At 44.2% G+C, this 15257-nt stretch overlaps 1 protein-coding gene across 1 annotated transcript in view; it reads right to left on the bottom strand.

The window, feature by feature from the left end:
* The window catches only part of LOC115118446 (kelch-like protein 38), a 27986-nt gene extending 15031 nt beyond the window's left edge, over nucleotides 1-12955 (bottom strand). Inside the window, exon 1 of the mRNA XM_065027298.1 lies at nucleotides 12851-12955. The gene's annotated coding sequence lies outside the window, so the exon portion shown is untranslated. The remainder of the gene's footprint in view (nucleotides 1-12850) is intronic.
* Nucleotides 12956-15257: the final 2302 nt, after the last annotated feature.

Raw genomic sequence — 15257 nt, forward strand, 5'->3', positions numbered from 1 at the left:
TCCCCATTTAGTCTCATGGACCAAGACACACCAACAATACACACACCAACAATACAACTTGTTATTGGATAGGATGGTCTGATTACCCTGGAGTCAGACACCATCTCCCATTTAGTCTCATACCAAGACACACCAACAATACAACTTGTTATTGGTTAGGATGGTCTGATTACCCTGGAGTCAGACACCATCTCCATTTAGTCTCATGGACCAAGACACACCAACAATACAACTTGTTATTGGATAGGATGGTCTGATTACCCTGGAGTCAGACACCATCTCCATTTAGTCTCACGGACCAAGACACACCAACAATACAACTTGTTATTGGTTAGGATGGTCTGATTACCCTGGAGTCAGACACCATCCCCATTTAGTCTCATGGACCAAGACACACCAACAATACAACTTGTTATTGGTTAGGATGGTCTGATTACCCTGGAGTCAGACACCATCCCCATTTAGTCTCACGGACCAAGACACACCAACAATACAACTTGTTATTGGTTAGGATGGTCTGATTACCCAGTCAGACACCATCCCCATTTAGTCTCATGGACCAAGACACACCAACAATACAACTTGTTATTGGATAGGATGGTCTGATTACCCTGGAGTCAGACACCATCCCCATTTAGTCTCACGGACCAAGACACACCAACAATACAACTTGTTATTGGATAGGATGGTCTGATTACCCTGGAGTCAGACACCATCCCATTTAGTCTCATGGACCAAGACACACCAACAATACAACTTGTTATTGGTTAGGATGGTCTGATTACCCTGGAGTCAGACACCATCCCCATTTAGTCTCATGGACCAAGACACACCAACAATACAACTTGTTATTGGTTAGGATGGTCTGATTACCCTGGAGTCAGACACCATCCCCATTTAGTCTCATGGACCAAGACACACCAACAATACAACTTGTTATTGGATAGGATGGTCTGATTACCCTGGAGTCAGACACCATCCCCATTTAGTCTCATGGACCAAGACACACCAACAATACAACTTGTTATTGGATAGGATGGTCTGATTACCCTGGAGTCAGACACCATCTCCATTTAGTCTCATGGACCAAGACACACCAACAATACAACTTGTTATTGGATAGGATGGTCTGATTACCCTGGAGTCAGACACCATCCCCATTTAGTCTCATGGACCAAGACACACCAACAATACAACTTGTTATTGGATAGGATGGTCTGATTACCCTGGAGTCAGACACCATCTCCATTTAGTCTCATGGACCAAGACACACCAACAATACAACTTGTTATTGGATAGGATGGTCTGATTACCCTGGAGTCAGACACCATCTCCATTTAGTCTCATGGACCAAGACACACCAACAATACAACTTGTTATTGGTTAGGATGGTCTGATTACCCTGGAGTCAGACACCATCTCCATTTAGTCTCATGGACCAAGACACACCAACAATACAACTTGTTATTGGATAGGATGGTCTGATTACCCTGGAGTCAGACACCATCTCCATTTAGTCTCATGGACCAAGACACACCAACAATACAACTTGTTATTGGATAGGATGGTCTGATTACCCTGGAGTCAGACACCATCTCCATTTAGTCTCATGGACCAAGACACACCAACAATACAACTTGTTATTGGTTAGGATGGTCTGATTACCCTGGAGTCAGACACCATCTCCATTTAGTCTCATGGACCAAGACACACCAACAATACAACTTGTTATTGGTTAGGATGGTCTGATTACCCTGGAGTCAGACACCATCCCCATTTAGTCTCATGGACCAAGACACACCAACAATACAACTTGTTATTGGTTAGGATGGTCTGATTACCCTGGAGTCAGACACCATCCCCATTTAGTCTCATGGACCAAGACACACCAACAATACAACTTGTTATTGGATAGGATGGTCTGATTACCCTGGAGTCAGACACCATCCCCATTTAGTCTCATGGACCAAGACACACCAACAATACAACTTGTTATTGGATAGGATGGTCTGATTACCCTGGAGTCAGACACCATCCCCATTTAGTCTCACGGACCAAGACACACCAACAATACAACTTGTTATTGGATAGGATGGTCTGATTACCCTGGAGTCAGACACCATCCCCATTTAGTCTCATGGACCAAGACACACCAACAATACAACTTGTTATTGGTTAGGATGGTCTGATTACCCTGGAGTCAGACACCATCCCCATTTAGTCTCACGGACCAAGACACACCAACAATACAACTTGTTATTGGTTAGGATGGTCTGATTACCCAGTCAGACACCATCCCCATTTAGTCTCATGGACCAAGACACACCAACAATACAACTTGTTATTGGATAGGATGGTCTGATTACCCTGGAGTCAGACACCATCCCCATTTAGTCTCATGGACCAAGACACACCAACAATACAACTTGTTATTGGATAGGATGGTCTGATTACCCTGGAGTCAGACACCATCTCCATTTAGTCTCATGGACCAAGACACACCAACAATACAACTTGTTATTGGTTAGGATGGTCTGATTACCCTGGAGTCAGACACCATCTCCATTTAGTCTCATGGACCAAGACACACCAACAATACAACTTGTTATTGGATAGGATGGATTACCCTGAGTCAGACACCATCTCCATTTAGTCTCAGACACACCATCTCCATTTAGTCTCATGGACCAAGACACACCAACAATACAACTTGTTATTGGATAGGATGGTCTGATTACCCTGTCTCATGAGTCAGACACCATCTCCCATTTAGTCTCATGGACCAAGACACACCAACAATACAACTTGTTATTGGTTAGGATGGTCTGATTACCCTGGAGTCAGACACCATCTCCATTTAGTCTCATGGACCAAGACACACCAACAATACAACTTGTTATTGGATAGGATGGTCTGATTACCCTGGAGTCAGACACCATCTCCATTTAGTCTCACGGACCAAGACACACCAACAATACAACTTGTTATTGGATAGGATGGTCTGATTACCCTGGAGTCAGACACCATCTCCATTTAGTCTCATGGACCAAGACACACCAACAATACAACTTGTTATTGGTTAGGATGGTCTGATTACCCTGGAGTCAGACACCATCTCCATTTAGTCTCATGGACCAAGACACACCAACAATACAACTTGTTATTGGTTAGGATGGTCTGATTACCCTGGAGTCAGACACCATCTCCATTTAGTCTCATGGACCAAGACACACCAACAATACAACTTGTTATTGGATAGGATGGTCTGATTACCCTGGAGTCAGACACCATCTCCATTTAGTCTCATGGACCAAGACACACCAACAATACAACTTGTTATTGGTTAGGATGGTCTGATTACCCTGGAGTCAGACACCATCTCCATTTAGTCTCATGGACCAAGACACACCAACAATACAACTTGTTATTGGTTAGGATGGTCTGATTACCCTGGAGTCAGACACCATCTCCATTTAGTCTCATGGACCAAGACACACCAACAATACAACTTGTTATTGGATAGGATGGTCTGATTACCCTGGAGTCAGACACCATCCCCATTTAGTCTCACGGACCAAGACACACCAACAATACAACTTGTTATTGGTTAGGATGGTCTGATTACCCTGGAGTCAGACACCATCCCCATTTAGTCTCATGGACCAAGACACACCAACAATACAACTTGTTATTGGATAGGATGGTCTGATTACCCTGGAGTCAGACACCATCCCCATTTAGTCTCATGGACCAAGACACACCAACAATACAACTTGTTATTGGATAGGATGGTCTGATTACCCTGGAGTCAGACACCATCCCCATTTAGTCTCATGGACCAAGACACACCAACAATACAACTTGTTATTGGTTAGGATGGTCTGATTACCCTGGAGTCAGACACCATCCCCATTTAGTCTCATGGACCAAGACACACCAACAATACAACTTGTTATTGGTTAGGATGGTCTGATTACCCAGTCAGACACCATCCCCATTTAGTCTCATGGACCAAGACACACCAACAATACAACTTGTTATTGGATAGGATGGTCTGATTACCCTGGAGTCAGACACCATCCCATTTAGTCTCATGGACCAAGACACACCAACAATACAACTTGTTATTGGATAGGATGGTCTGATTACCCTGGAGTCAGACACCATCTCCATTTAGTCTCATGGACCAAGACACACCAACAATACAACTTGTTATTGGATAGGATGGTCTGATTACCCTGGAGTCAGACACCATCTCCATTTAGTCTCATGGACCAAGACACACCAACAATACAACTTGTTATTGGATAGGATGGTCTGATTACCCTGGAGTCAGACACCATCTCCATTTAGTCTCATGGACCAAGACACACCAACAATACAACTTGTTATTGGTTAGGATGGTCTGATTACCCTGGAGTCAGACACCATCTCCATTTAGTCTCACGGACCAAGACACACCAACAATACAACTTGTTATTGGATAGGATGGTCTGATTACCCTGGAGTCAGACACCATCTCCATTTAGTCTCATGGACCAAGACACACCAACAATACAACTTGTTATTGGTTAGGATGGTCTGATTACCCTGGAGTCAGACACCATCTCCATTTAGTCTCATGGACCAAGACACACCAACAATACAACTTGTTATTGGATAGGATGGTCTGATTACCCTGGAGTCAGACACCATCTCCATTTAGTCTCATGGACCAAGACACACCAACAATACAACTTGTTATTGGATAGGATGGTCTGATTACCCTGGAGTCAGACACCATCTCCATTTAGTCTCAGTCAGACACCATCTCCATTTAGTCTCACGGACCAAGACACACCAACAATACAACTTGTTATTGGATAGGATGGTCTGATTACCCTGGAGTCAGACACCATCTCCATTTAGTCTCATGGACCAAGACACACCAACAATACAACTTGTTATTGGTTAGGATGGTCTGATTACCCTGGAGTCAGACACCATCTCCATTTAGTCTCATGGACCAAGACACACCAACAATACAACTTGTTATTGGATAGGATGGTCTGATTACCCAGTCAGACACCATCTCCATTTAGTCTCATGGACCAAGACACACCAACAATACAACTTGTTATTGGTTAGGATGGTCTGATTACCCTGGAGTCAGACACCATCTCCATTTAGTCTCATGGACCAAGACACACCAACAATACAACTTGTTATTGGATAGGATGGTCTGATTACCCAGTCAGACACCATCTCCATTTAGTCTCATGGACCAAGACACACCAACAATACAACTTGTTATTGGATAGGATGGTCTGATTACCCTGGAGTCAGACACCATCCCCATTTAGTCTCACGGACCAAGACACACCAACAATACAACTTGTTATTGGTTAGGATGGTCTGATTACCCAGTCAGACACCATCCCCATTTAGTCTCATGGACCAAGACACACCAACAATACAACTTGTTATTGGATAGGATGGTCTGATTACCCTGGAGTCAGACACCATCCCCATTTAGTCTCACGGACCAAGACACACCAACAATACAACTTGTTATTGGATAGGATGGTCTGATTACCCTGGAGTCAGACACCATCCCCATTTAGTCTCATGGACCAAGACACACCAACAATACAACTTGTTATTGGTTAGGATGGTCTGATTACCCTGGAGTCAGACACCATCCCCATTTAGTCTCACGGACCAAGACACACCAACAATACAACTTGTTATTGGATAGGATGGTCTGATTACCCTGGAGTCAGACACCATCTCCATTTAGTCTCATGGACCAAGACACACCAACAATACAACTTGTTATTGGTTAGGATGGTCTGATTACCCTGGAGTCAGACACCATCTCCATTTAGTCTCATGGACCAAGACACACCAACAATACAACTTGTTATTGGATAGGATGGTCTGATTACCCAGTCAGACACCATCTCCATTTAGTCTCACGGACCAAGACACACCAACAATACAACTTGTTATTGGATAGGATGGTCTGATTACCCTGGAGTCAGACACCATCTCCATTTAGTCTCATGGACCAAGACACACCAACAATACAACTTGTTATTGGATAGGATGGTCTGATTACCCAGTCAGACACCATCTCCATTTAGTCTCATGGACCAAGACACACCAACAATACAACTTGTTATTGGATAGGATGGTCTGATTACCCTGGAGTCAGACACCATCTCCATTTAGTCTCATGGACCAAGACACACCAACAATACAACTTGTTATTGGTTAGGATGGTCTGATTACCCTGGAGTCAGACACCATCCCCATTTAGTCTCACGGACCAAGACACACCAACAATACAACTTGTTATTGGTTAGGATGGTCTGATTACCCAAGACACCATCCCCATTTAGTCTCATGGACAAGACACACCAACAATACAACTTGTTATTGGATAGGATGGTCTGATTACCCTGGAGTCAGACACCATCCCCATTTAGTCTCACGGACCAAGACACACCAACAATACAACTTGTTATTGGATAGGATGGTCTGATTACCCTGGAGTCAGACACCATCCCCATTTAGTCTCATGGACCAAGACACACCAACAATACAACTTGTTATTGGTTAGGATGGTCTGATTACCCTGGAGTCAGACACCATCCCCATTTAGTCTCACGGACCAAGACACACCAACAATACAACTTGTTATTGGTTAGGATGGTCTGATTACCCAGTCAGACACCATCCCCATTTAGTCTCATGGACCAAGACACACCAACAATACAACTTGTTATTGGATAGGATGGTCTGATTACCCTGGAGTCAGACACCATCCCCATTTAGTCTCACGGACCAAGACACACCAACAATACAACTTGTTATTGGATAGGATGGTCTGATTACCCTGGAGTCAGACACCATCTCCATTTAGTCTCATGGACCAAGACACACCAACAATACAACTTGTTATTGGATAGGATGGTCTGATTACCCTGGAGTCAGACACCATCTCCATTTAGTCTCATGGACCAAGACACACCAACAATACAACTTGTTATTGGTTAGGATGGTCTGATTACCCTGGAGTCAGACACCATCTCCATTTAGTCTCATGGACCAAGACACACCAACAATACAACTTGTTATTGGATAGGATGGTCTGATTACCCTGGAGTCAGACACCATCCCCATTTAGTCTCATGGACCAAGACACACCAACAATACAACTTGACAGGATGGTCACCAACAATCATTTAGTCTCATGTTACAACTTGTTATTGGATAGGATGGTCTGATTACCCTGGAGTCAGACACCATCTCCATTTAGTCTCATGGACCAAGACACACCAACAATACAACTTGTTATTGGATAGGATGGTCTGATTACCCTGGAGTCAGACACCATCTCCATTTAGTCTCATGGACCAAGACACACCAACAATACAACTTGTTATTGGATAGGATGGTCTGATTACCCTGGAGTCAGACACCATCTCCATTTAGTCTCATGGACCAAGACACACCAACAATACAACTTGTTATTGGTTAGGATGGTCTGATTACCCTGGAGTCAGACACCATCTCCATTTAGTCTCATGGACCAAGACACACCAACAATACAACTTGTTATTGGATAGGATGGTCTGATTACCCTGGAGTCAGACACCATCTCCATTTAGTCTCACGGACCAAGACACACCAACAATACAACTTGTTATTGGATAGGATGGTCTGATTACCCTGGAGTCAGACACCATCTCCATTTAGTCTCATGGACCAAGACACACCAACAATACAACTTGTTATTGGTTAGGATGGTCTGATTACCCTGGAGTCAGACACCATCTCCATTTAGTCTCATGGACCAAGACACACCAACAATACAACTTGTTATTGGATAGGATGGTCTGATTACCCTGGAGTCAGACACCATCTCCATTTAGTCTCACGGACCAAGACACACCAACAATACAACTTGTTATTGGTTAGGATGGTCTGATTACCCTGGAGTCAGACACCATCTCCATTTAGTCTCATGGACCAAGACACACCAACAATACAACTTGTTATTGGTTAGGATGGTCTGATTACCCTGGAGTCAGACACCATCTCCATTTAGTCTCATGGACCAAGACACACCAACAATACAACTTGTTATTGGTTAGGATGGTCTGATTACCCTGGAGTCAGACACCATCTCCATTTAGTCTCATGGACCAAGACACACCAACAATACAACTTGTTATTGGATAGGATGGTCTGATTACCCAGTCAGACACCATCTCCATTTAGTCTCATGGACCAAGACACACCAACAATACAACTTGTTATTGGATAGGATGGTCTGATTACCCTGGAGTCAGACACCATCCCCATTTAGTCTCACGGACCAAGACACACCAACAATACAACTTGTTATTGGTTAGGATGGTCTGATTACCCAGTCAGACACCATCCCCATTTAGTCTCATGGACCAAGACACACCAACAATACAACTTGTTATTGGATAGGATGGTCTGATTACCCTGGAGTCAGACACCATCCCCATTTAGTCTCACGGACCAAGACACACCAACAATACAACTTGTTATTGGATAGGATGGTCTGATTACCCTGGAGTCAGACACCATCCCCATTTAGTCTCATGGACCAAGACACACCAACAATACAACTTGTTATTGGTTAGGATGGTCTGATTACCCTGGAGTCAGACACCATCCCCATTTAGTCTCACGGACCAAGACACACCAACAATACAACTTGTTATTGGATAGGATGGTCTGATTACCCTGGAGTCAGACACCATCTCCATTTAGTCTCATGGACCAAGACACACCAACAATACAACTTGTTATTGGTTAGGATGGTCTGATTACCCTGGAGTCAGACACCATCTCCATTTAGTCTCATGGACCAAGACACACCAACAATACAACTTGTTATTGGATAGGATGGTCTGATTACCCAGTCAGACACCATCTCCATTTAGTCTCACGGACCAAGACACACCAACAATACAACTTGTTATTGGATAGGATGGTCTGATTACCCTGGAGTCAGACACCATCTCCATTTAGTCTCATGGACCAAGACACACCAACAATACAACTTGTTATTGGATAGGATGGTCTGATTACCCAGTCAGACACCATCTCCATTTAGTCTCACGGACCAAGACACACCAACAATACAACTTGTTATTGGATAGGATGGTCTGATTACCCTGGAGTCGGACACCATCTCCATTTAGTCTCACGGACCAAGACACACCAACAATACAACTTGTTATTGGTTAGGATGGTCTGATTACCCTGGAGTCAGACACCATCTCCATTTAGTCTCATGGACCAAGACACACCAACAATACAACTTGTTATTGGATAGGATGGTCTGATTACCCTCAGACACCATCTCCATTTAGTCTCAGTACAGTTACATTACCCTGGAGTCCACCATCCCCATTTAGTCTCACGGACCAAGACACACCAACAATACAACTTGTTATTGGTTAGGATGGTCTGATTACCCAGTCAGACACCATCCCCATTTAGTCTCATGGACCAAGACACACCAACAATACAACTTGTTATTGGATAGGATGGTCTGATTACCCTGGAGTCAGACACCATCCCCATTTAGTCTCACGGACCAAGACACACCAACAATACAACTTGTTATTGGATAGGATGGTCTGATTACCCTGGAGTCAGACACCATCCCCATTTAGTCTCATGGACCAAGACACACCAACAATACAACTTGTTATTGGTTAGGATGGTCTGATTACCCTGGAGTCAGACACCATCCCCATTTAGTCTCACGGACCAAGACACACCAACAATACAACTTGTTATTGGTTAGGATGGTCTGATTACCCAGTCAGACACCATCCCCATTTAGTCTCATGGACCAAGACACACCAACAATACAACTTGTTATTGGATAGGATGGTCTGATTACCCTGGAGTCAGACACCATCCCCATTTAGTCTCATGGACCAAGACACACCAACAATACAACTTGTTATTGGATAGGATGGTCTGATTACCCTGGAGTCAGACACCATCTCCATTTAGTCTCATGGACCAAGACACACCAACAATACAACTTGTTATTGGATAGGATGGTCTGATTACCCTGGAGTCAGACACCATCTCCATTTAGTCTCATGGACCAAGACACACCAACAATACAACTTGTTATTGGTTAGGATGGTCTGATTACCCTGGAGTCAGACACCATCTCCATTTAGTCTCATGGACCAAGACACACCAACAATACAACTTGTTATTGGATAGGATGGTCTGATTACCCTGGAGTCAGACACCATCCCCATTTAGTCTCATGGACCAAGACACACCAACAATACAACTTGTTATTGGATAGGATGGTCTGATTACCCTGGAGTCAGACACCATCTCCATTTAGTCTCATGGACCAAGACACACCAACAATACAACTTGTTATTGGATAGGATGGTCTGATTACCCTGGAGTCAGACACCATCTCCATTTAGTCTCATGGACCAAGACACACCAACAATACAACTTGTTATTGGATAGGATGGTCTGATTACCCTGGAGTCAGACACCATCTCCATTTAGTCTCATGGACCAAGACACACCAACAATACAACTTGTTATTGGTTAGGATGGTCTGATTACCCTGGAGTCAGACACCATCTCCATTTAGTCTCATGGACCAAGACACACCAACAATACAACTTGTTATTGGATAGGATGGTCTGATTACCCTGGAGTCAGACACCATCTCCATTTAGTCTCACGGACCAAGACACACCAACAATACAACTTGTTATTGGTTAGGATGGTCTGATTACCCTGGAGTCAGACACCATCTCCATTTAGTCTCATGGACCAAGACACACCAACAATACAACTTGTTATTGGTTAGGATGGTCTGATTACCCTGGAGTCAGACACCATCTCCATTTAGTCTCATGGACCAAGACACACCAACAATACAACTTGTTATTGGTTAGGATGGTCTGATTACCCTGGAGTCAGACACCATCTCCATTTAGTCTCATGGACCAAGACACACCAACAATACAACTTGTTATTGGTTAGGATGGTCTGATTACCCTGGAGTCAGACACCATCTCCATTTAGTCTCATGGACCAAGACACACCAACAATACAACTTGTTATTGGTTAGGATGGTCTGATTACCCTGGAGTCAGACACCATCTCCATTTAGTCTCATGGACCAAGACACACCAACAATACAACTTGTTATTGGTTAGGATGGTCTGATTACCCAGTCAGACACCATCTCCATTTAGTCTCATGGACCAAGACACACTAACAATACAACTTGTTATTGGATAGGATGGTCTGATTACCCAGTCAGACACCATCTCCATTTAGTCTCATGGACCAAGACACACCAACAATACAACTTGTTATTGGATAGGATGGTCTGATTACCCTGGAGTCAGACACCATCTCCATTTAGTCTCATGGACCAAGACACACCAACAATACAACTTGTTATTGGATAGGATGGTCTGATTACCCTGGAGTCAGACACCATCCCCATTTAGTCTCATGGACCAAGACACACCAACAATACAACTTGTTATTGGATAGGATGGTCTGATTACCCTGGAGTCAGACACCATCTCCATTTAGTCTCACGGACCAAGACACACCAACAATAACGCTATTGTTACGTCCGTCGTCAGAATGAGACCAAAGCTCAGGTGGAAAACAGGCTGCCTAAGTATGACTCCCAATCAAAAGACAATGATAGACAACTGCCTCTGATAGATGCCCACCCAGACCCTTCCCTATAGGTTTAGGTTTTGCGGCCGGAGACCGCACCTTTGGGGGGAGAAGTACTGTCACGCACTGGCCGCACCTTTGGGGGAGGGGGTACTGTCACGCCCTGACCGCACCTTTGGGGGGGGGTACTGTCAAGCCCTGACCGCACCTTTGGGGGAGGGGGTACTGTCACGCCCTAACCTTAGAGATCCTTTAATGTGTCTGATTAGAGCACTTTGTTTGTGAGCTTCACGGTTTGTTTTTGTAGTGTTTATTGTTTTCGTTTGGTGACATTTTGCTTAAAATAAAGAAAATGTACGCTCCTCACGCTGCACCTTGGTCCTCATCCTACAACATCCCGTGACAATAATATTTCTATCCCGTTTCATATGACTGTTTACACACGGGCAAACGTGTCAAGTATCCATGGTAATAACCTCAACCTGACCTATAGCAGAATGTAGGTCAACAAGCGCTCCGCAAATCAACGAATGAACTGTTTTAAATGAGAATCATTAGCTTGATATAATAGTTACAGTACAGTACATTATTCAAACACAGATTACTACGTTTGATATACACTTGTTTTTGTTTTCTCCTAACCTAAGACGTTGAAAACAGGTTGATTAATCAATCAGCAGCTAGTCAGATTACTACGTTTGATATCAACTTGTTATTGTTTTCTCCTAACCTAAGACGTTGAAAACAGGTTGATTAATCAATCAGCAGCTAGTCAGATTACTACGTTTGATATACACTTGTTATTGTTTTCTCCTAACCTAAGACATTGAAAACAGGTTGATTAATCAATCAGCAGCTAGTCAGATTACTACGTTTGATATCAACTTGTTATTGTTTTCTCCTAACCTAAGACGTTGAAAACAGGTTGATTAATCAATCAGCAGCTAGTCAGATTACTACACTGGATCGTTCACCATTCACAGCCAACAGAATGTTAGAATAACTCTGGTTGTTTTTTCATCTGATTTATGGGTAAACGTTGATCATTATCCATGTTTACAGTCAGCTACATTCAGCAGGTCAACCTCTACACCTTCAGTACGACACACCTTCCTTCCTTCCTTACCTTGTCTCAGTCTTCTAATGCGTCTGAGGTCCTTTCACTCAGCTCTGCTATCAGCAACATTCACCCAGACATCTCTCTCTCTCTCTCTCTCTCTCTCTCTCTCTCTCTCTCCCCCCCTTCTATCTCTCTCTCTCGCCCCCATCTCTCTCTCTCGCCCCCCATCTCTCTCTCTCGCCCCCCCCCCCTCTCCCCCCCTTCTCTCTCCTACTGGTGGTTCTCTATAAGTGAAGGAGGGGCTGTTTGTAGAGAAACTGTTCTGTGTTTGTTGTTATGGTCTCTTTCCATGAGGTCTCTGGCTCTGTGTACATTCCTGTTTAAATATAGACCCCACTCTTTAGCAACACCCCAGCAGCCTCGCATGTGACTGCCCTTCTCTCTCTCTCCCTCTCTCTCTCTCGCTCTCTCTCGCTCTCTCTCTCTCTCTCTCCCTCTCTCTCTCTCTCTCTCTCTCTCCCTCTCTTTCTCTCTCCCCCTCTCCTCCTCCTCCTGTCTGCCTTACACAACCCATGCTCCTGTATGTTTACATCCGTGATAAACAGAGATGATCTGGGACAGTCACAGGAGAGGAGTCTGTGGCCAGGTCTGGGACAGTTACAGGAGAGGAGACTGTTTGCGAGGTGCTGGGACAGGTACAGGAGAGGAGTCTGTGGCCAGGTGCTGGGACAGGTACAGGAGAGGAGGCTGTTTGCAAGGTGCTGGGACAGGTACAGGAGAGGAGGCTGTTTGACAGGTGCTGGGACAGGTACAGGAGAGGAGGCTGTTTGCCACTTGCTGGGACAGGTACAGGAGAGGAGTCTGTGGCCAGGTACTGGGACAGTTAGAGGAGAGGAGGCTGTTTGCCAGGTACTGGGACAGGTACAGGAGAGGGGTCTGTGTCCAGGTACTGGGACAGTTAGAGGAGAGGAGGCTGTTTGCCAGGTACTGGGACAGGTACAGGAGAGGAGGCTGTTTGCGAGGTACTGGGACAGTTAGAGGAGAAGAGTCTGTGGCCAGATGCTGGGACAGGTACAGGAGAGGAGTCTGTGTCCAGGTACTGTTAGAGGAGAGGAGGCTGTTTGCCAGGTACTGGGACAGTTAGAGGAGAGGAGGCTGTTTGCGAGGTGCTGGCTGGCCTCGACACAGGGACCTGGGTAGTGTTACCTTGACAACCATGTAAACACACAGAGACACGTCTCAAATGGCACCCTATTCCCTACATAGTGCACTACTTTTGACCAGAGCCCATAGGGAATAGGGTGCCATTTTGAACGCAGTCAAAGAGATGGTAATGGCACCCTATTCCCTATATAGTGCACTACTTTTGACCAGGGCCATAGGGAATAGGGTTCCATTTTGAACCCAGACAGACAGATGGTAATGGCACCCTATTCCCTACATAGTGCACTACTTTTGACCAGGACCATAGGGAATAGGGTTCCATTTTGAACCCAGACAGACAGATGGTAATGGCACCCTATTCCCTACATAGTGCACTACTTTTGACCAGGGCCCATAGGGAATAGGGTAACATTTTGAACCCAGACAGACAGATGGTAATGGCACCCTATTCCCTACATAGTGCACTACTTTTGACCAGAGCCCATAGGGAATAGGGTGCCATTTTGAACCCAGACAGAGAGATGGTAATGGCACCCTATTCCCTATATAGTGCACTACTTTTGACAAGGGCCCATAGGGAATAGGGTACCATTTTGAACGCGGACAGAGATATGGTAATGGCAGGGACAGCTGAATGTAAGACCAGGGTCACAACAACATGGATTAGCAATGGCCTGTCTATGAACGCCCAAATAGCTGTTTGTTAAAGCTGTTATGACGACTCATAAGACTGTTATAACGACTCATAAGACTGTTATAACGACTCATAAGACTGTTATAACGACTCATAAGACTGTTATAACGACTCATATGACTGTTATAACGACTCATATGGCTGTTATAACGACTCATAAGACTGTTATAACGACTCATATGACTGTTATAACGACTCATAAGACTGTTATAACGACTCATACGACTGTTATAACGACTCATATGGCTGTTATAATGACTCATAAGACTGTTATAACGACTCATATGACTGTTATAATGACTCATAAGACTGCTATAACGACTCATAAGACTGCTATAACGACTCATAAGACTGTTATAATGACTCATATGACTGTTATAACGACTCATAAGACTGTTATAATGACTCATAAGACTGCTATAACGACTCATAAGACTGTTATAATGACTCATAAGACTGTTATAACGACTCATAAGACTGCTATAACGACTCATAAGACTGTTATAATGACTCATATGACTGTTATAACGACTCATATGACTGTTATAACTGGTTTCGTTTGGAATTAATTCTCTGAGTCGTCATTCATCACCGCTCAGCTGAAACCTGGTCCGT

The sequence above is a fragment of the Oncorhynchus nerka genome, linkage group LG14 (assembly GCF_034236695.1).
Source record: "Oncorhynchus nerka isolate Pitt River linkage group LG14, Oner_Uvic_2.0, whole genome shotgun sequence".
NCBI lineage: Eukaryota > Metazoa > Chordata > Actinopteri > Salmoniformes > Salmonidae > Oncorhynchus > Oncorhynchus nerka.